Here is a 20,361-nt window from a genome sequence, read left to right on the forward strand (position 1 = left end):
AGGCATCGGGGAGTTTTGTTCTCTAGGTATATGCGAGTATGGCCCACTGCCGTGCTCCCCCAGCACCTCCCGCAGGACTTTTCACAAGCGCAATTATTCAAATTTCTTTTTTTCGCATTGATACTACCTAATCTTGAGTAATTAGCACTTCACCCGCATTTCTCGCAGTTAACAGGGAAAGTGTAGAATTTATGAATTTATTTATTGTACCCCAAAAGCCGTACAGTACATTTGAGAGGGCAGTAGCTATCATCGTAAATATGTGAAGAAATTCGGATACAAAATAACGCATGAAACACAATGAGCAGAGAAACAATGACGTCACAAAAGAAAATTTACGCGAAAGCGGTGTCATTAGACGTACAAAGGCAGAAAAATAATAAAAAGAATGCGTAAGCTGAACACATATTAGCACAATAAGAACGGGTATTTATATTATGCTGGCGAGTGACCTGCGGAAATTACCAGTGCCTGTAATGATGATTGACGAAGCAGGAAGGTGGTTCCATTCGTGGCTTGCTTTTGGCAAGAAGGACAGGGAATAAGTGACAGTTTTATGACGCGGGATGCTTACTTTGAGTATGGGGTCTTGACGCGGGGAAACGAGAGGAGGTGGTATGATCTGATGGGCATTGAATACGTCATTACCGTGATACATTTTGTGAAAGCCACACAGGCTCAACAAGTCTTGTCTAGCACCAAGGAATGTTTAGACTGGGTTTCATGCTAGGTGCCATGGCAGTGTATTGACAGACATAATCAAACAAGTTGAGCGATTCTGCCTCGCTTCAAGTTTATTGTGAAGTGCAAAGTGACCGGGGTCCTACATTATGAAGCTTATTTCATGATAGGGCAAACTGGGGAGTGTTATGTTTGAGCAATGTAGAAGCAAGCAAAAAAAAAAAATTCGTTTTAGAAAACGAATCTTGTGATTGGCTTGAAGTATGCTTTAGTCGAGATGAAATTTTAAAGAAAGATTTTTAGAGATGCGATTTCTGAGGTATTTCTAGGCAGCTACAGACTTCATCGGAATGTCATTACGGAAATAAGTATGTCAGGGGGATATAGTGTGAGAAACTCTCTTCAATTTACATTGGAATTTGCATCAGGTAACGATGATTTAAGGTCGGTTGCATATTAGCAGTATCAGTGCCAGAACAAAAGAAAATATTTCGGTAAGTTACGCAGTCATCAGTAAAAAGGCAAACAGAAGAAGAGATCTATTCAGGTAAATCATAATTATAAATTACAAATCACAAGTGCCCTGGAACTGATCCTTGATGCACACATGATCCCGCCGGCGCTACAAGTGAGTTGACATCAAAATTCAATCCATCAAAATTTTAAAATCAAAATTTAAATCCAGTAGAGCAGAATAACTTCAATCTTCCAATGGCTTAATTTATTCATTAGTAGTTCATGATTCACTTTATCGACAGATCAAAACATGTATATATGAATAAAATTTTAGAGATGTGAACTCTGAGGTTTTATAGGCAGTCAGACTTCAGCGAATACCGCTAAGGGAATCAATAGAACAGAGGGATCGAGTATCAGAGAGCGTAAACTTTTATTTCAAATCAACAAGATTTGAGTCCGGTGTATTTTTAGTGGGTCTGGGCACCCGCCGTGGACGCGGTTCCAAGGTGTCCACAGAACCGCGGCGTCGAGTATCAGAAACACTCATTAATTTACATTTGACGATGTTCAATTACATTTTCTAGACTTTGCATCAGGTATCATTGTTATTAACATCCCTTGTTATTAGTAGCACCAGTGTCAGAATTATTTTTTGGTAAGACGAGTAATGTTCAATAATGAAGGAAAAGAGACGGAAAGAATTATTCAGAGAAATTATTATTATAAAATACAAATAAAATGGTTCCTGGAACTGATCACCTGATGTACAGATGATATTATAGGCCCCACAGGTGAGTTAGCAGCGACATACCGAGTTCTTTTGGGAAGATTTCAAAATGGTCGAGTATTTTGGTTTTTGGTTCAATTTTAGAGCAGCTTAATATATTTTCTAGTAGTTCATGATCTACTTTATCGGAAGTTTTCGAAAATTCTGAAAATGTGTAGCCAATTAAGATCCCATAGTGAAGGGATGCATGCAAGTCATTTGTAAATGTGACCATTCGTGTCTCTCCTGACAATTATTTCCTAAAACGTAATGGAACGCGGTGAAATAAATTATTTGAACATTTGAGATTACTCGAAGAGAGAATGTTGCTTAGAGTGCCAGTTTATTTGTCGAATTTCTTCTACCAGTAAGCGGACAATGACCAAATGCAAATTCACCGTGACAGACAAGGTACTCATACTTGGTTGAGCGTCATGCACTCGACTTAGGGGTTCACGAAATCGGCACGCCGCATCTCCATACGCCGCTAGTTCCACTGGCCGGGCCAAATTTTTCGGCTTTTAGCATTTGCCGCGTTCCTGTCACGTGATTTCTAAGTTCGCCAAATAACAAACGTAGAACTTGCAAATAGCCTCCGAGTGCGAGTACCCAGATAGAATATAGACAGACAGCTGCACGCTGATGCGCGATCTTTTGCTGCTATGTGTTTCGTGGTAATAAACCTCAGTTGCTAGTTACAGCTCGTCCTGTCCACTCATTTGTCCTACGTCTCGTCTGAAGTCGCGTTTCTTTTCCTGTTTAAACCAACTAGAATAGAACATTAGGCAGAGGATACAATATATTGCTGCCGCTTTTTCTTTCACTTTTATTCGTCGGGAGGGGATGCAACTTTTCGAAGAAATCACGGATTATATGTTAGTAAGTTCTCTCACGGAGGGAACAACAAAAACTATATTAAACCGGAAGGGGCGTCAGTGTTGCAATACCTGGTGCAATATTTAGTGTAAAATTGAAAAGCTAAATCCAATATATTTGCTTTCGTTTGTTTGTCTTGACCTCCTAAACTGTTTCTACTGTAAGAGCGCCTGTAGTAATAAGTCATCGCATTTGCTTAAACTGATATTGGCAAACGTCGCTGTAACAAAAAATTACAGACTGTCACCTTTTTGTTTTGATGTCAATCTAACGAAGGCAATGACACAATGGAGGAAGCATTTAAAACGACAGCTGCAACAACCAGGAATTCTGCCTACTGAAATCCTTTGCCCCCTTCCACCTTCAGCGAAACCACACTGATTTTGCTACGGTCAATGATATCAGCAATTCTTCACTGTCCATCAGCAAAAACAACCGCAAAAAACAAAGTATTACAAATGTCAATATATAAACAAATAATAATTGCGATTTTTGTTTTTTTGTGTAGAAGAAAAATCTCCTCGCTACACCCAAGAGATCAAGAGTGAGAATGTGGGCAAGTACCACATAAGGGTAATCACACTACTAGTACCCAAACAGGAACACGCAAGCAATGCGCTTCCAAGTCATCACTCCTAGCGAACGCTTCTCGCGCTTTCGACAGGTTTGTTGACACGTTGACCATACTTTTGTCCAATACTAAGAACTCTACTTCGCAAACATGTTATGCATCGTTGGGGCAAAAAAAAAAACAGTCGAAAACGTTCCTACATTCTAGGATCTACATTTACGTGCAGTCACGGCGGCCGCCATGCACTTAGCCTAAATTTGAGCTTTAATTACCTAGGAGAAAGAAACTACCATTTCCATTGTCAAAAAGCTGTAGTAATTAACGAAGGAGCGGAGCATTTATGATCACCAGGGACGCAAAAACCCGCCGATAAAAACCGAACTACACACGCGCCATAGGGGAATCGCCATACAGTGCGCAGCATATTCTCCGGAACCATTACCTATGAATCTCATGCCAGACTGTAAAGTATATCAGTACCCTTCTTATAGTCTACTGAAACCAATACTGCCGTATTATAGTAGACGAGCAGCTCCATACTACGCCCCCTGACGATCTCCCAAGTAAACTCCTTTGTACCGCCAGTCTTGTGTTTGGTTAATGATAGAAATGTTGACGGGTTGCTACTTTTTCGGAGACTTCGCCACGAAGAACAAGCAGTGTGTTGTGCCAAGAATGGTGCTCCTGTGCCGCCGCTCCTCCCGCTTACGATGTGACTGTGCAGCGTATGCCACGTAGGCCTGCGACTATTTTCTGCAACGAGTGCAGGTCTGGCGACCGGACACCTTCGGAGCAGTGGGCAGGAGACCGCATATAGAACTGCATATTTATCACTTTTCGTACTGTTTTCATGCATACAGTTCACGTATACCCAGAACCAGACATTTTAGGACTTTTGCATATGATGGCTCATTTCAGGAATGAATAGTTTCCTTGCTGGAGCGGGCACCGATGGCAATACTGTAGCCGTTGGCAGCAGAACGAGGCGCTTGTCTCAAGCTGATGTACGGAAGTGGCCACCACTTGTTTCCCCTTTTATTTGAGAAAGGAACATTGAATCTTGGAAGATACGTAATGAGCCGGCTTCACAGTATGCACAGGTACACACATGTACGTCGTCACATTTATTAAGGGCAGTGATGGTGACTACGACTGGCAGCCTTCGAGAAAGGCAAAGTACCGATGCTTATACCGCGTAGTCTCAGCGCTTCTCACTTTCTTGGGATGAGCGCTTCAGGAAATGAAGAATGGTTGGTTTCCATTTCGTATGGTACAATCTCAACTATATAAAAGGAATCTCTTTCATCTAATGGCTTGTGCCTAAGTTTGGGTCTGCCAGTAGCAGGCACACAAAGACGGGGAATGCTCTAACCAAACCTCATCGGCTCACCGCGATCGAGATTGGCTCACACTGTGCTCGGGGCTTGTGAAGACAGCGGCTTGTGCAGCCTTCACTGCATCACGGCTTTCCAACCATGAGTCACCTGCTCACAGGGAACAGAACTTCTCACAACAGCAACATCTCGTTTCAAACTCGACCTCACGGTTGCCGACTTTGTCGTCTGCCATTAATTCCTAGTATGCTCTAAATAACACTAGTTAACTCATAACACAATGTGACCAACAACAGAAAAGAAGATAAATTGTATTGTTTGAGGTGTTTGCGGAAATATTTTGTAAAATATCTGCGCTACTCTACACCCTGATCACGGCCGTCGCATGTCGATGGGGCCGAAGTGCAAAAACAGCCGTGTACTTAGATGTTAGTTACTGTTACGTAGTTACTGTTTAGGGTTAAATGGTTACGCCCCGATGGATCAATGAAGTTCAGTGTTGAACGAAAGTTAAAAACCTGGTACATTGTTAGTGGAGCAACAAGTCTAGCGAAACGCGCACTCTTTTTATGATTAAACGCTGAAGCCGAGAAGAATGAATGAATTTTAATATTGAACGAAAGCAAAGGACCCGATGCACAGTGCAAGAAATAGTGCAGGGTCCAGCGATTAAGCGCAGAAGAATGAATTAATTTCCACAATTATTTCACCTCGCGGACAATCTTGAGTGTCCATGGAGTCACCAACCTAACGAAAAGAGCACTCTTTCTGCTTTGCGCAAACTCCATAGGTGCCCTGGTATCTTTATAAAAGTTTTTGGTCGTTCCCGAAGACTACTGGGTATATGCAGATGATGATATGATAATGTTTACCTCATATATCCTCAGCTCGTGTCTTTATATGGAGATCTTCTTCAGTGATATTAGTCTTCTCCTTTTGCTCTACGGAGCACACAATGTGTCCCGCATAAATTGAGGCAAGAATTTAAATATAAAAGGCGCGTCGGAAGCGAATTGAACTGAACGCATGCTATTCGCAATAGGCTATGGTAACTGAGATAATTTTTGGTTTTCCGCATAATCACTCATTAATTCTGTGTATTTGCAAAACGTTTTTATTTACTGGCTGAGGGCCCCAAGCATGATAAGCAGATTCGTAGAGCACCTTCAGAAACCACCGATTGTGACGTTTCCTTTACGACGCGTCTGACGTAATCCTTTTTTCCGGGTTGTAAAGAAAGCCCGCGAAATATGAAAAAGGCCACGTGACGGAGGGCTTGCGCAGTGGTATCGTGCTGCTCCCAATCGTGGACTCGGTGAACAAGGTCGGCTCCCGTCGGATGACGGCAGAAATGCATGCTCCTGGCCGAGCGCTGCCGACGAGATAAAGATAAAGAACGCCCTGCCGCTTCCTCGTCGCCAGTCACGATGCAGCCGACTGTTTTCACGATGCAGCCGTGGTGGAAAACAGCAACATGGCGGCGTCTTTGCAGTGGCCGATTTTACTGCATGTGCGCTATGGCGAGCGTTTCTTCTAGAGTTGCTTATATCAACTGTAAAGGTGAACGTTGCGGACTTTTTTTAGTGTGATAACAGCCGCGGTAGCTGAGTTCCTAAGGCGTTTCACTACTGAACTGAAGGTCGTCCATTCAATCGCGGCCGCGGGAGCCAAATTTCAACGGAAGCAAAATGAAAAAAAAGAGAAAAAAAGAATCACTCGTATACTGGGATTTAGGTACACGTTAAACAACCCCAAATTAGGAAAGCCAGACGGAGTCTCTCAGTATAGCATGGCTCATAATCAAAGCGGGCTTTCGGCGCATAAAACCCAACATACTGTTCTCTTGAATCCAAGACTGCGTAATTCAAATGACGACCAACCCCATAATTTACAACGCACGCTGATGATCACCCCACTAAACTCGTTTGTACCGCCAGTCTTGTTTTCGTAAATAAAAAAAACAAATGTCGTGTTTTTTTTTAGTGCCGTACAATTTGACCACCGACCTCCTCGCCTGCATTCCAACGCGTCCCCATCAGAGCTTCTTGCTGTTGTTGCAGACAGAAAACGCTCGGTGCTTGCGTTTTGAGCGCCCACCTTGCCCACTCAAGGTTTCACTTTCGTTGCGATTGCGCCTCTGTAAACGCTGAGTTCCGCATGCGTTTATTCGGAGAATTAAGAGCTCTCCATTCCTCGTCCCTTAGAAGCATTTTAATGAGTAAGCATTCTCGTGCGAGCTCCCCAGCCTTGTGACGCGAGAAGTGTACTGCATCGTAGCTCCACAAAATGAGTAATTTGCAAGCTTTGGACATTTAGTGGTTTTGGTAGTGTAAATATATATGACTGGTAGCTTTTAGAAATTTAGAACAATTTAAAACAAAAAAAAGAGAATAATTAAAGATATAGAAAGCCCTTAGAAAATGCATGGGGAAGCTTATAGTAGCGGTAAGGGAACTAAAATTTGAGCATGGGTGAACATGAAATGTGGGCTTAGAGACAATTTGAAATTTAGGGATTGAACAACTGAAAGTTGGGGGTGTGCCAACTTCAAATTTCCACGTGGGCCAACTTTAAACTTTACCTTTGTGGCTTAGCCAACTTGAAATGTGGGCGGGCCAAATTGAAATTTCATCCTGAGGCAGCTGCGAATTGGGAAACGACCAGCTGAAATATGGGAGTGGGCCAATTGAAATTTGGAGGTGGGCCAAATTAAATTTGGGGTTAGGCCAAGTTAAACTTGAGGTTGGGCCAAGTTAAATTTCAGGTTGCGCGTACTTTAATTCTGGGGGTGGGTCAAATTGAAATATGGATGTGGGCCAAAAAATATTTTGGGGCTGGTGAACTTGAATTTGACGGTTGGGGTGGCCCAACCTAAATTTGGGGATGGGCCAACTTAACGTTGGGGGTGGGTGAACTTCGATTACACAGTGGGCCTACTTGAAATTTGGCGTAGTCGCAATTTAAATGTGGGGTTGGGCCAACATTAAATTTGCGGATGGGCCAACTAGAGATTTAGAAGTGAACCAATGTCAAATTGAACGTTGCTGAGCGTCCCTCGAGTGAAAAATGGCTGTGGCTTAGGTAAGGTTAAGCCCAGTATGCGAAGCATACTATAGCCTTTATTTTAGTTGTTGAACCACTGTTTAGCCTGGTGAACTGCTGTTGCTTGGCTATATCTGGTTCGGCTAGACGAAGAAACAACTCATGCATTACTGCTTCGCCTTCAAGAGTGGAACGCGACAGCGTTCCCGTCGACCCGCCAAGGGGTGTAAGACAATGGGCTACAGGGCAGCGACTACGCGCCCCGCATTGGACGCGGTGAGCGTCGAGCAAAGCAGCGTTCGGCGCGGCAACGAAATGTGCGCCTGAGCAAGAGACGCACGCCTTAGAAACAGCTCGTTTCTAAGGCAACACCGCATTCACTAGAGGCGCTTTTGTACCGCTTTGAAGCATCGTACTCGTGGCTCAGTGGTAGCGTCTCCGTCCCACACTCCGGAGACCCTGGTTCGATTCCCACCCAGCCCGTCTTGCAAGAGTTGAGCCAACGCCACTTCTCCTCTGTCGTGACGTCACGGTGTCACGTGGTTTCAAGGCGACACCGCCGCGCCTGAGGAGCTGGGTTGAGCTCTCGTAATATGCTTCGCATAAAATATCTCGGCGGCGAGAGACTGCGTGGACAATGAACGTGCGTAAGGCACCTTTTGCGAGAGCGACCGCGAGGGTCACATGGCTTCGCGGTGATGCACTCTCCACTAACGCAACGCTTCGCAGTAACTGCGGCAGCTGGTGTTCCCTTTTAATTATATGTTTACTTATTTTATCATTCATTTACAAATCATCATCATCATCATCATCAGCCTTGTTACACCCACTCCAGGGCAAAGACTTCTCCAACTACCCCGGTCATGTACTAATTGTGGCCATGTTGTTCCTGCAAACATTTTAATCTCATCCGCCCACCTAACTTTCTGCCGTCCCCTGCTACACTTCCCTTCCCTTGGAATCCAGTCCGTAACCCTTAATGACCATCGGTTATCTTCTCTGCTCATTACATGTCTTCCCCATGCTCATTTCTTTTTCTTTATTTCAACTAAGATGCCAATAACTCGCGTTTGTTCCCTCACCCAATCTGCTCTTTTCTTATCCCTTAAGGTTACACCCATCATTCTTCTTTCCATAGCTCATTGCGTTGTCCTCAATTTTAGCAGAACCCTTTTCGTAAGCCTCCAGGTTTCTGCGCCGTACGTGAGCACAGGTAAGACACAGCTGTTACATACTTTTCTCTTGAGGGTTAAAGGCAACCTGCTGGTCATGATCTGAGAAGGCCTGCCAAACACACCCCAGCCCACTCTTATTCTTCTGATTATTTCAGCCTCATGACTTGGATGTGCGGTCACTACCTGTCGTAAGTAGATGTATCTAAAGCAATGCTATCTAATTTAGAGACGGGTTGCATCACTTATGAACACAAGAATGTTAACTAACGCACGTGGTTAGGCAGTTCTTCCTGAAATTGATTAGTCGGCAATAAACACAGAGAACCATTCAAGTTATTGCTTAATTCAATAGTGTGTGGAAAAAAAGAAAACTTAAAAAAAATGTATTATTGCAACCAAGGGATCTATGTTTAATGGGTGAGTACGTCGGGCTAGTCGGTAAGTATATGTGACTAGTGAGATAGGCGGTTCAATGTTAGTCGATTAGTGTACGATTTCGTGCAGCAGGATTAGACGGTCACATGTGCGACGAAAGGACTATGGGTACAGGGTTAAAGCGTGTGCGTGGGATGTCGGTGAAAACATATGTTCGGAATTGCGATTGATAAATCTAACAGTTTTTCTGAATGTATTCTAAGCACGCCTCGACTGTCCTGCTCTGACGATGCGCGCTTGTTCTCAGCATTTTGGCTTCATTTGCACAATTGCATTCAAGAAGTCGGATGCAGCGAGAAGCTCCGACCACTGTCTACTAAAGCCTTAGTATCCTTCGCCCCCGGAAAGTGCATGAGTAGATGCGCATAAGCTAGGAAAAGCCAGTTAGCAAAACTAAGTAAAAACGAAGTCACAACGGAGCCAAACAATGCTTATGCATCGGTAGAGAAGTCTCAGAATTTCTGTAGCTTTTGGGGGGTGGTCATACAAACAGAATTTTCATTTTAAGTAATAAACCCAATAAAATCTTCCGGAAATTATTATTTTCCAGCCCGTTATGTGACACAGATGCCGCCCAATGTCGAGCGCGCCAATCTCGTGCAGACAAAATTCTAACGTTAGCTTGGGCCATAGAGTTTTGTGCAATAAAATTCACAGGGTGTTAGCGTTATCCGTAAAACGAAGGCGAAAGCCCATGTGCCGGACACATAATGACGGACACATAATGTACACACCCCGCGTAACTCATTTACTCATCTTCCTAATTCTCGCCGTCACTCCCTGATTTCGCTTCGCGTACTTCGCTTAGTGATCAAAACGACGAAGCTGTGATTTCCAACATAGAACATAGGTTGCTGCGGCTTAGCGGTATCTTGATTAACTGTGCCTGAATTGACTTCGCATTTATTAACACCAAAGGTCTAGGGTTCGACTCTCACAAAGAGTCGTGGTTAGACTCAAGCCAAAGATCGAGCATTGGTAGCCCTAATTAACGCCAAAGGCTGTGGGTTCAGGTCCCACCAAAGGTGGAGAGTTCATTAAAACTTTTTTCTGGGCCAGTTCATGCATAGGTGATTTTAAAATTACAACAACGCTAACAGATGCAACCACAAAAAGAAAAACAAGGAAGAGACACAAGCGTTTGTGTCTCGTCATTGTTCTTTTGTGGTTGCATGTGTTAGCGCTGTTATAATTTTAAAATCAATTTTAAAATCAAGTACAGGGTTCGTAACCTTTTTTTGCATTCCGTTCATACCTTTGGAACACTTTTTCGCTCTTGGCGGACTGACCGATGAGACATAAGACTTTCGCCTTCATAACTAAAGCGAACTCTGGCGCTGCGACCATTCTGCCAGTATGGCAATCATGGTGAGTGCGTGGATCTGCTTGATCTTCATGCTTGTGGCTTCAGCCGCTTTACAGCGCAGCTCTTAATGCCGCCCCAAATTCAGTGTTCTCATGGCGTTTCGTCACCCGGCGTCACTCGGCGTCGATGCTGAGGTTCAACGCGTCTATGCGTCAATGCTGAGGTGCTGAGCGTTTTTTTCACTCGGCGTCGTTGCTCAAGAGACACGATGGGTGACTTGCACGAACATTTAATAACGAAAATAATAATAAATTTAGGAACGTGTTCGAAAATGCTCCGTAGACAATTCTTAATCCGCATTAGAACGCGTTCCTAAATTCTTTATTATTTTCGTTATTAAACGTTCGAGCAAGCCGCCCCAGATCTCGCCGCCGCAGTAGGAAGTGGCTTAATGAGCGCAGAACAATCAGTGCTGATCCGCGTGCCGCTAGAGTGGCTGGACACGCGTTCATGCGGAAGGTGCCAGAAGACGCCGTTAAGAACGCTGAATGTGGGGGTGGCCTTTAGGTGCCCTTTGCTGCGTTGAGCGTCGGGGTCATCGGCGTCCCTCGGACTCGCCGAGCGAACGAGCACAGCGAAGGATGAAATATCGAACGCGGAGCGCAGCGGGGGTTGGAACACAGCAGTAGCGAAGAGAGCGCGAGGAGGAGATCGGAGGAGGTTACAGCGAAGGCATGAGCCGGAAACCGGAGGAGGAGAGTGTGGCGAAAGGGTGAGGAGGAAAGCGGAGTGCCTCACACGGAGGAAGGAAACTCAGGAGAGGCCCTGACATCACTCTTTGTGAAGCGAAATTGAAGCCGGAAGTTGGCGTTGCTCATCGCGTTGCTCCGCCTATCGGGCCACCTCTCCTGTCTTGTTTACATTTCTCGCGAAACCATGCCGTGCTGCGCGCAACCGTGTTGCCCGGACCCGCGCGCTCTGCAGTAATACTAAGCAATCGTTAGCACGTTAGCATGATTCCGCCAAAGAGGGCTAAATTTCCCGCGGATATTCGTTCGTCCGTTGCCATTGCCATGGCGCGGTACATTAAATGCAGCGTTGCACGCGCATTTATTTCACGAACTTTGGTTCCTTCTGTTCCACCTGGCCACAGCAACATCCGGCAGAGTAAGGTCCAGATAACGCAGCACAACAAAACACGGAGACCAACGCAAATTTGCCCGCACGGCACCTTTGCCACGGTGCGAAACCTACGGAGCAACACGTGCCCGCTTACAGCACAATAACAAAGCCGCAATTGTGGCCCGAAGGCGGGGCCACTACAGCAAAGAAATGAAAAGAACAGCAAAACAAAGAAGACCCTACTACGTCACTTCCTCCACACTTTTCTCCTAGCGCGCGGAGGGGCTAAGGCCTCTCCTCAGTTTCCTTCATCCATGGTGCCCCACGAGTCTACGACTTGGCGTCACAGTCATGTAGTACGCCGTATTGCGCCGATGATCTGAATACCAAGGCATGCAGCAAGCACTTGGCGAACACATCCACTGATACGAAATATGGAAACACAGCGCTGGCTTGTGCTGAGGAGTAAGACGCGCCATTCCCGTGTTCATGCCTTCTTTCTGAACAATGAGTGACGCAACCGGTGGAATTCGACACCCCTAAAAAGGGGCGCACAAATTTTGCATTATGGAGCATCGTAGTCATCGGTGAACTCCTCTGCAGCTTTATTTATTATGCTTCATCAACCTTCAATATCCTACGTTTCAAAGCAATCTGTATTTGAATATACACTGCTGAGCAACACTCGCGATGAATTGCAACAAATTACTGATGGCCTTAGCAGAGAAATTATCAGAGTAAATTTGAAATTTAATACCCAGAAGACAACATTAATGTTAAGTAATCTCGCAAGGGAGCAAGAATTCACAATCTCCAGTCGTCCTCTAGGATTTGTGCAATAGTACGTTCATTTAGGTAAATTACTCACAGAGCACCTAGATCAGGAGAAGGAAATTTACAACAGAATAAAAATGGACTGCAGTGAGTACCGCAGGCAGTACGTAATTCCTGACTGTAAGATTAGCAGTTTGCTCGAAAAGTATACAATCTATGCATTTTGCCAATTCCAAGATACGGGCCGAAACTTCGACAATAACAAAGCTCAAGAACAAGCTTAAGCACCGCGAAAAGAAAAATGGAACAAAAAACGTTAGGCGTAACGTTTTTAACGTTTTAACGTTTTAACATTTAACGTAACGTTTTAACGTAGGAAGACAACAGTATAGATGAGAGAGAAAACCTCGATGACAATGGGAGGGGGGCGGGGGAATAGAGCTGGACAGGCGATGGTATGCGCAGGGCAGATAACTAGTGGACCATTAGAGTTACAGAATGAGTACCAAGAGAAGGGAAGTACTGTCGATGACGGCATAAAATTAGTTTGAATGAGAAATTTAGCAAATTTGGGAGCGCAAGTTGGACTCAGCTAGCGCAAGACAGGCGCAATTGGAGATCACTGGTGACGATGTCCGTTGTCCGTAGCAGCTATCCCAAGTAATGAGAAACAAAAGTCCAGTTACCGCCGGGATAGGACCCGGGACCGTTGTCCGGGAGTCAGCTACTCTATCACTTAGCCAAGCCAGCGCCGCGTAGCACACAGCAGAAAAATGCCCTATAAAGGCGTCCTAGCACGCAAGGAGACACGCGATACGACATGCGCACCACGTAGCATCGATGTGTGCAAATTTTTCATTGTATTATTAAACGAGGAAGAACGTGATGTAGGAGACGCGCAGATAGCAGTGCAAGACAGTTAAAGAAAGATTGAGCAAGAAAAAAGACTAAGATGTATAGTAGACTTCTAGAAAAACTATGCATTGTCTACCTAATTAAATAAACTTGGCTACGAGACTATATCACTGCCGCGTTTAAGAGGCGTCTTCAAAATCATCACCATTATTTACATCGTATCGTGCCGCTTGCCTTCCGTTGAGAGATGTGGGCCACTTAGACTCTGTACGTACAGCCGTTGCATTGGAGTTTCATATTATTACACCACGTGGCTTGCCATGTACAGGTGCTTAGGCAGCGGTACAAGGTAGATGGAGAACTCTGAAGAAAAAGGAAATTACAGAGCTATATAGATACTGATGTAATGAAAAACTTGTATGATCTGAATAATTCAAGCACGCTAGGTGACTATCACCGCACCATTTTATAGGGGAATGTCATTAAATCTTCATCATAATCAATAGGATATCGTATCATGCCGTTTCACAAGTAGTGTGACACGGCGCCGCGTAGCGTCGATACGTACAAAGTTTGCATTTCTCTTTCGCTATATTCCAGCAGGTATCCCGACGTGCAGCAGTTCCATCTGCATGTAGCTTGTCCTGGTAAAGTCAAGCAGGTTAGGTGACAATTTATCGCTAAACCATTTTGAAGGGAATGCCAATAAATCACCATTATCATCAGCATTAAGAACAGAAACGTACCTTGCCACGGGTCAAGGGATGTGACATGTGCGCAACGTAGTCTGGATACCTCTGTTTACCTTTCCGTACACGTTATGGCGCCTCCACGCAAGTTACAAACCGCTGCTGAAGCTGATCGTAGAACTACGCATGCGGCTGCAACGAGCCAACATCAGCAGAGCGCTGTGTACAGGGCAGGACTAGCCGCCGGGCAAGCCGCAGCTCACCGTCGGCGCTGGGTGGACAGTTCTGATCGTTTTCGTGAAAACAACACTAAGAGATTTCGACGCGAAGATTCTGCCGAGTGTGGTGGCAAAAATGGAGCGCCTAATCGGCCGCTCCTCCAGCTTACGATCTTAAATTGCAACGCATGCCACACCAGCCTGTCACGTTTTCTGTAACTTGTACAGACCTGGCGGGACACCTTGAGAGGAGTGAGCAGGAGAACGGACATAGTACTGCATATTTATCGTCATTCGTACTGTTTTCATCATACAGTTCAAGTGCACTAGAAATCAGAGTTATATTAGGACTTCTTGTGTACAATATCTCATTTTTGGAACGCGTAGTTTCATCTCAGGAACGTCGAGTGCCGGTGCGAATACTCAAACCGTTGGCAGAAGAACGAGGCAGTTGTTTCACGCTGATGTCTTGAAGTGGCCGCCACTTTTTCCCCTTTAAGATAGGAAGCAAAGAATGAATCTCTTAGGTTAAATAATGAGCCTGCTTAACAATATGTACAAGCACACCCATCTACGTCTTCTCATTTATTAAGGGAAGTGCCAGTGACTACGACTGGCAGCCTTCGCGAACGGGAACGTATCGATCTTTATAACGTGCAGTCTCATCGCGTTTCACTTATTTGGGTGTGCGCTTTACGAAATGAAAAATGGTTGATCTCAAATGCGTGTGGTAAACACTGCACTATAGAAAAACAGTCTTTTTTCATCTGTTGGCTTGTGCCCAAGTTCGGGCCTGTGAGTAGCAGGCGCACAAACTTGGGGAATGTGCTGGGCCAAACCCCATCGGCTAAAGGAGACCGACATTAGCTCAAACTGTGTTCGCGGTTCGTGAAAACTGAAGCTTGTGTAGCCAACAATCCATCACCACTTTCCAACCATGAGTGACGCATTTACAGATAACTTCTGAAGATAGCAACATCTCATGTCAAACTAGACCTCACGGTCGTCGACTTTGTCGTCTGTCATTAATTCCCAGTAGGCTCCGCGCATACAGCTATGCAACTCGGAACACAATGTAGCCGACAGCTGAGGAGAAGAAAGAGTATGAGGGTTCAGGTGATTGATGGAACAATTTCTAATAAATCTTCTCTACTCTCAACTGTGCTCATGGCCGCCGCATTTCGATGGCGAAGAAATGCGAAAACATTCGTGTACTTAGACTAAGGTGCACGGTAAAGAGCCCCAGGTGGTGAAAAGTTCGTGTGCCCCATTGCAGTGTGCGTCAAATTCAAATCGTAGTTTTGGCACGTAAAATTCAGGATTTATTTATCTCAGCCCTGCTGCTTCGAAGATCTCGCCGACGTGCATGTCGAAAAGAACGTCTCCAATGAATTTCCCAGACATCTCGGCAAAATATCGCCTGAGTTAACTTTTATGGTGAAATAATTGGGCCCAGAAGAATCAATGAAGTCCAGTATACGAAAGCACACAACATCTACGGTTAAGCCTAGAAAAATCAATGAATTTTCGTGTTACAGAGCATAAGAATGCCGCCTAAAGTGTGACTGGAGCCAGTAGCTTAAGAAAAGCGGTTTCCTGGTATGCTAGACAAACTCGACAGGTTCCCTGGGATCTCTTCATAAGTTTCTCTACAGGTCCCGATGGTTTCTGCGGAAATGCAAACAGCGATTAAATAGTATCTACGAAACATATTCGCAGCACGTGTCTTCATACCGAGATCTGCTTTTCTGCTAACGAAAAATGCTTGTCTTCTCGTTTTGCTGGACTAAGTATATATGCCTGTCCTCTACATTGGTTGATAGTGCACTGAGGCGTGACATCGTAATGATTTGAGTGCCAGACACAATAGAGTGAACTTGCGCGAAAAGTAGTAGCCACCGAGCACACTCCGGAGAGCAAGGCATCGAGGAGTGTGGACGCACTCGCATCACGCTCCGCAATTTCCATGTTTTTCGTGTGGTCCAGTTCTTCGAACCTACGAAAAGTGCACCTCATCGTTTCCGGGAAGTCAAGCGGCAGCCAGGGAGGCCAGAATTTTGGCCCTTGGACCATTTTTCACGGAAATACCACGAAGGGATTGCTACCTCCACAAGTGAGCCAGTGTAGGCCTACCGACGAGTAGCGAGCGGCGGCAGCCGCGACGCCGGCGGCGACTCCGCCGCGACGCCGACGCTGATGGCGTCTCAAACTCCAGCGCGTTGTGCGAAAAGCGGTTCAGCGGGAAGAGCCTCGACCAGCCATGATTCCAACACCGAAGAGCACATGGATTGCACGGACATCCGACCGCACCAGGCGATGACCACCGACGCAGAGATAAGCCCGTCACCGTCCACCGTCAACAGCGGTGAGAATACGACCGACAAACGCATTCAAGACGCTCAAGAGGGATGGACCACAGTTGTGTCCGTCAGGGAAAGAAAAATGCAACGGAGAGAACGTGCGCAGGAGCACCGGAAGAACGAATCTCCAAAGACCGCAGACAAGCCAAGATTTCGCCCGCGACGCAACGGGAAGAAACTACCACCCTTACCAAAGGACGATTTCAAGGTCATTGTGAGACCACATCAAGGACTCCCGCTTCGAGCAATTACAGCTCCCGTGTTGGCCCGTGCTATTATAGAGGCTTGCAATGAAAAGATCCAAGGTGAGCAGTTTCTGCTACGTATTAAGCCTGGATCGAACATTGTAATTGTTTCAACCCCAGAAAAGGAAGTCGCAAACACATTGCGCCAGATTACATCACTCAAGATAAATGGAAAACCCCATGCGGTGAAAGCGTATGTAGCTCTGGGGGACGGAGCAGTTCGGGGGGTAATCCACGGACTCACCCCACATACGCCCTCAGACGTCCTTAAATCGAAAATCAGAGTGCGCACGCTAAACGTGGAAGTCGCTCACGCACGAATGCTGGGGGACACTAAGAGTGCCGTCATTGTATTCTTCGGAAACGTAGTACCAATATATGTGTACTACGAGGGAGGCGAAATGGCCTGCTATCCGTATCGAAATACAGTGCAAGTCTGCAAAACATGTCAAAGGCTGGGTCACAGAACTGATGTGTGCCCACAACCGGAACTGTGTGTGTGTAGGATTTGTGGAACGGAAGATCCTGCAGACGGACACGAATGTAACCCGAAGTGTGCCTCGTGCGGTGAAGCCCACCTAACGGGGGACCGAAGCTGCAGAAAGCGTCTAAAACAGGTTCGCCGACCAGAACCGTCGTCAGGACGCCAACAATGGAAGCCACCAAAGGAATGCAGCCTCAAGCGTAAACAAAGGTGGTTCGAGTCGGAGGAAGAAGAGCACGGATATACCACGGAAGGATCTATTCCCTTCGACCAGGAAAATTTCCCGGAAGTACATCGTCAAGAAACCGGGCGGGGACCAGAGAAGTCCAAGATGAAGAAGGCAACACCTCAACACCCTCAGTCCAGGGAAACCATTGGCCAACCACAAATGGCGGCACCAAAGGTAAGCTGGGCGCAAGTTGCAGCTCCCACTGCACAACATCATACGAATCACAAATCGGTCGCGGATCAGAAACTTATAGAAGAAAATAGATCACTAAAAGCCAGTCTGGAAGAACTGAAGAAAGAGATGGCTGCCCTTAAGCAAACAATGCACGACCTCGCAAACAAAACAAACGAAGCGTCTACAACACATGTTAGTAAACCCACACCAACACCAGAAGAGCCCATAGGAAAGCAGCTGGAAACAATCACACATCAAGTACAGATGATGTTCGCAGAACTGCGTGCTCTTAAGAGACACGTAGACAACTCCCTAAGCTGCATCAAAGTAACCACACGAAAACGCCTTAATGATAGCCCAGGAGCTCCTACCCGTCGTCCTAAAGTGATAGAGACGACGGATAGCGATAGTACCAATCATGGCTGACACGACACACAGAAACATTGAAAACCTTGAGGTATGGCAATGGAATTGCCGTACCTGAATTACCGGAATTACCGGAATTACCGGGAATTAATGAATTACCGGAAAAGGTAACGCGGGGCTCACCGCCAGAGCATGATAGAGGTAACAACAGACTAGCACAACTTGAGCGCGAAAACGAGATGATGAAGAACACAATAGCTCGACTGATGACAGAAATTGCTGAGATTAAGAAGGGCGGTCAACCCGTCATGGCTGACAAGCAGCCAGCCACTCCCCAGCTAATGGAAATCCCCATGGTTGAGAAGAGCGATACGGATAAGCAACCGGCCGCTCCCCAGCCAATGGAAGTCCCCATGGTTGAGAAGATCGATACAGAGAGACCCGCTAAAAAGAGGGCAATCGCTAACGAGCAAGAAAGAGCACCAGGCAGGGCCAAATCGGAGATTCGCGAGTTGCTCTCCGCTCTCAGTGACAGCATTAAGCAGATAAATGAAAAGTTCTCGCTCTTCCAAAGCAACATGGCTTCCATGGAGGAGCGCACTAATCAGCGGATCAGCAAAATTGAATCCTTCTTAGAAAACGTTGTAGCACCTGTGCTGGCACCTACAGCTCCTACACCCCCAACAGCATCGACTAGTAACAGCTCGGAGGCGATCGGCTCTCCGATGGTTAGCACAGCAACTCAAGAGCAACACGATGGCCACTCAAACTAGCTCATTCAAGATGTGGCAATGGAATTGCAGGGGTTACCTTCCCAAGAGGGCTCCCCTGCAACAATATATTCGCTCGCATGCAGAGAAGCCAAATGTTATCATTTTACAAGAAACATTAACATCTAACGTCACGCTGTCTGGCTACAGGCCCGTAGCAAAGCACGAAGAAGGACGGGGGATCGCCGTACTGGTTGACAACAAGCTGACCCACATCACTCACGACCTTAAGATGACCGCAACTAAAGTTGAATACATGATGATAGAGATCATCCCTAGCCCAACGAACCGCCAAAGTATATTCATACTGAATGTCTACAGTAGTCCCAAAGCTCAACGACAGCGCTTCAAAGCCCTCATCACCAAGGCCACGCAACTAGCGCGCGACTCCCCTTTGATCATAGCTGGTGACTTCAACGCGCCGTACCACACCTGGGGCTACCCATATAACACTAAAAAGGGGGAGGACCTCTGGCGTGAGGCTCTAAACCTTAACTTGATGCTAGTCACGGACCCAGCGTTCCCCACCAGATGCGGAACATCGTCGAGCCGTGACACGACACCGGATCTCACCTTTGTCAGGAGCATTGCAGCGGTCAAGTGGACAAACCTCGGGGTAGACTTTGGTAGCGACCATTATATCTTGGCCACGCACCTCCAAGTCGACCAGAAGAGACAGCGCATGTTCCAGTACACAGACTGGGACAAATTTCGCAAAATAAGGGAAGAGCGAATGGAGAGTGAGGACAAGCCTAGCCTCGAACAATGGGTTGCACAGGTTAGACACGACATCAAAGCTACCACCAAAGAGGTTTGTACCGACCTCCCGGTGGAAAAGATGGACAGCCGTCTAGCTCACCTATTGGAGGCCAAGCAATCCCTCCTCGCCAGGTGGAAAGGACAACGGCTCAACCGCAGACTCAGAAAAAGGATATCGGAAATCAACCGAACTATAGAGGAACACTGCAGGGCCCTCTGTAAACAGCAATGGGATGAGGTGTGCAACTCGATCGACGGGCAGATGCGCAACGGTGGCACCTGGAACCTCCTAAAGCATCTCCTCGACGAGACGAACACTAGAACCAACCAACGCAACACACTGGCGCGCACCCTACACACAGCCAAGCGAGAATATTCGAGCAAGGAAATTTTATCGAAACTCGTACAGAAGTACCTATCAGTCGCATCGTGCCCTACACCACCTTCCCCTGACTACGAAGGCTCCGAGAACCCCGAGCTCGACGCAGAATTCGGGATTGAGGAGATCAGGCAGGCGCTCCACGCCCTCAACGGCAGATCGGCTCCGGGTCCGGACAAGATCACAAACAAAGCTCTACGGAATCTGGACGAGAAGTCCATCGAATACCTAAAGGACATCATTAACCAAGCGTGGAGCAATGGTAAAGTCCCGGGAATGTGGAAATCTGCCA

The 20,361-nt window shown here is 46.2% G+C and overlaps 1 protein-coding gene across 28 annotated transcripts in view; it reads right to left on the reverse strand.

Moving 5' to 3' along the window:
* Positions 1 to 20,361, reverse strand: part of LOC135919011 (uncharacterized) — a 997,771-nt gene that overhangs the window by 479,480 nt on the left and 497,930 nt on the right. Inside the window, exon 8 of one of the 28 annotated variants that reach the window (XR_011508271.1) lies at positions 14,718 to 14,796. The exons of the other annotated variants lie outside the window; for them this stretch is intronic. The gene's annotated coding sequence lies outside the window, so the exon portion shown is untranslated. Of the gene's footprint in view, positions 1 to 14,717; positions 14,797 to 20,361 lie in introns of those variants that run through there. 28 annotated transcript variants of the gene reach the window in all.

This window comes from Dermacentor albipictus, chromosome 9 (assembly GCF_038994185.2).
Source record: "Dermacentor albipictus isolate Rhodes 1998 colony chromosome 9, USDA_Dalb.pri_finalv2, whole genome shotgun sequence".
Classification (NCBI taxonomy): Eukaryota; Metazoa; Arthropoda; class Arachnida; order Ixodida; family Ixodidae; genus Dermacentor; species Dermacentor albipictus.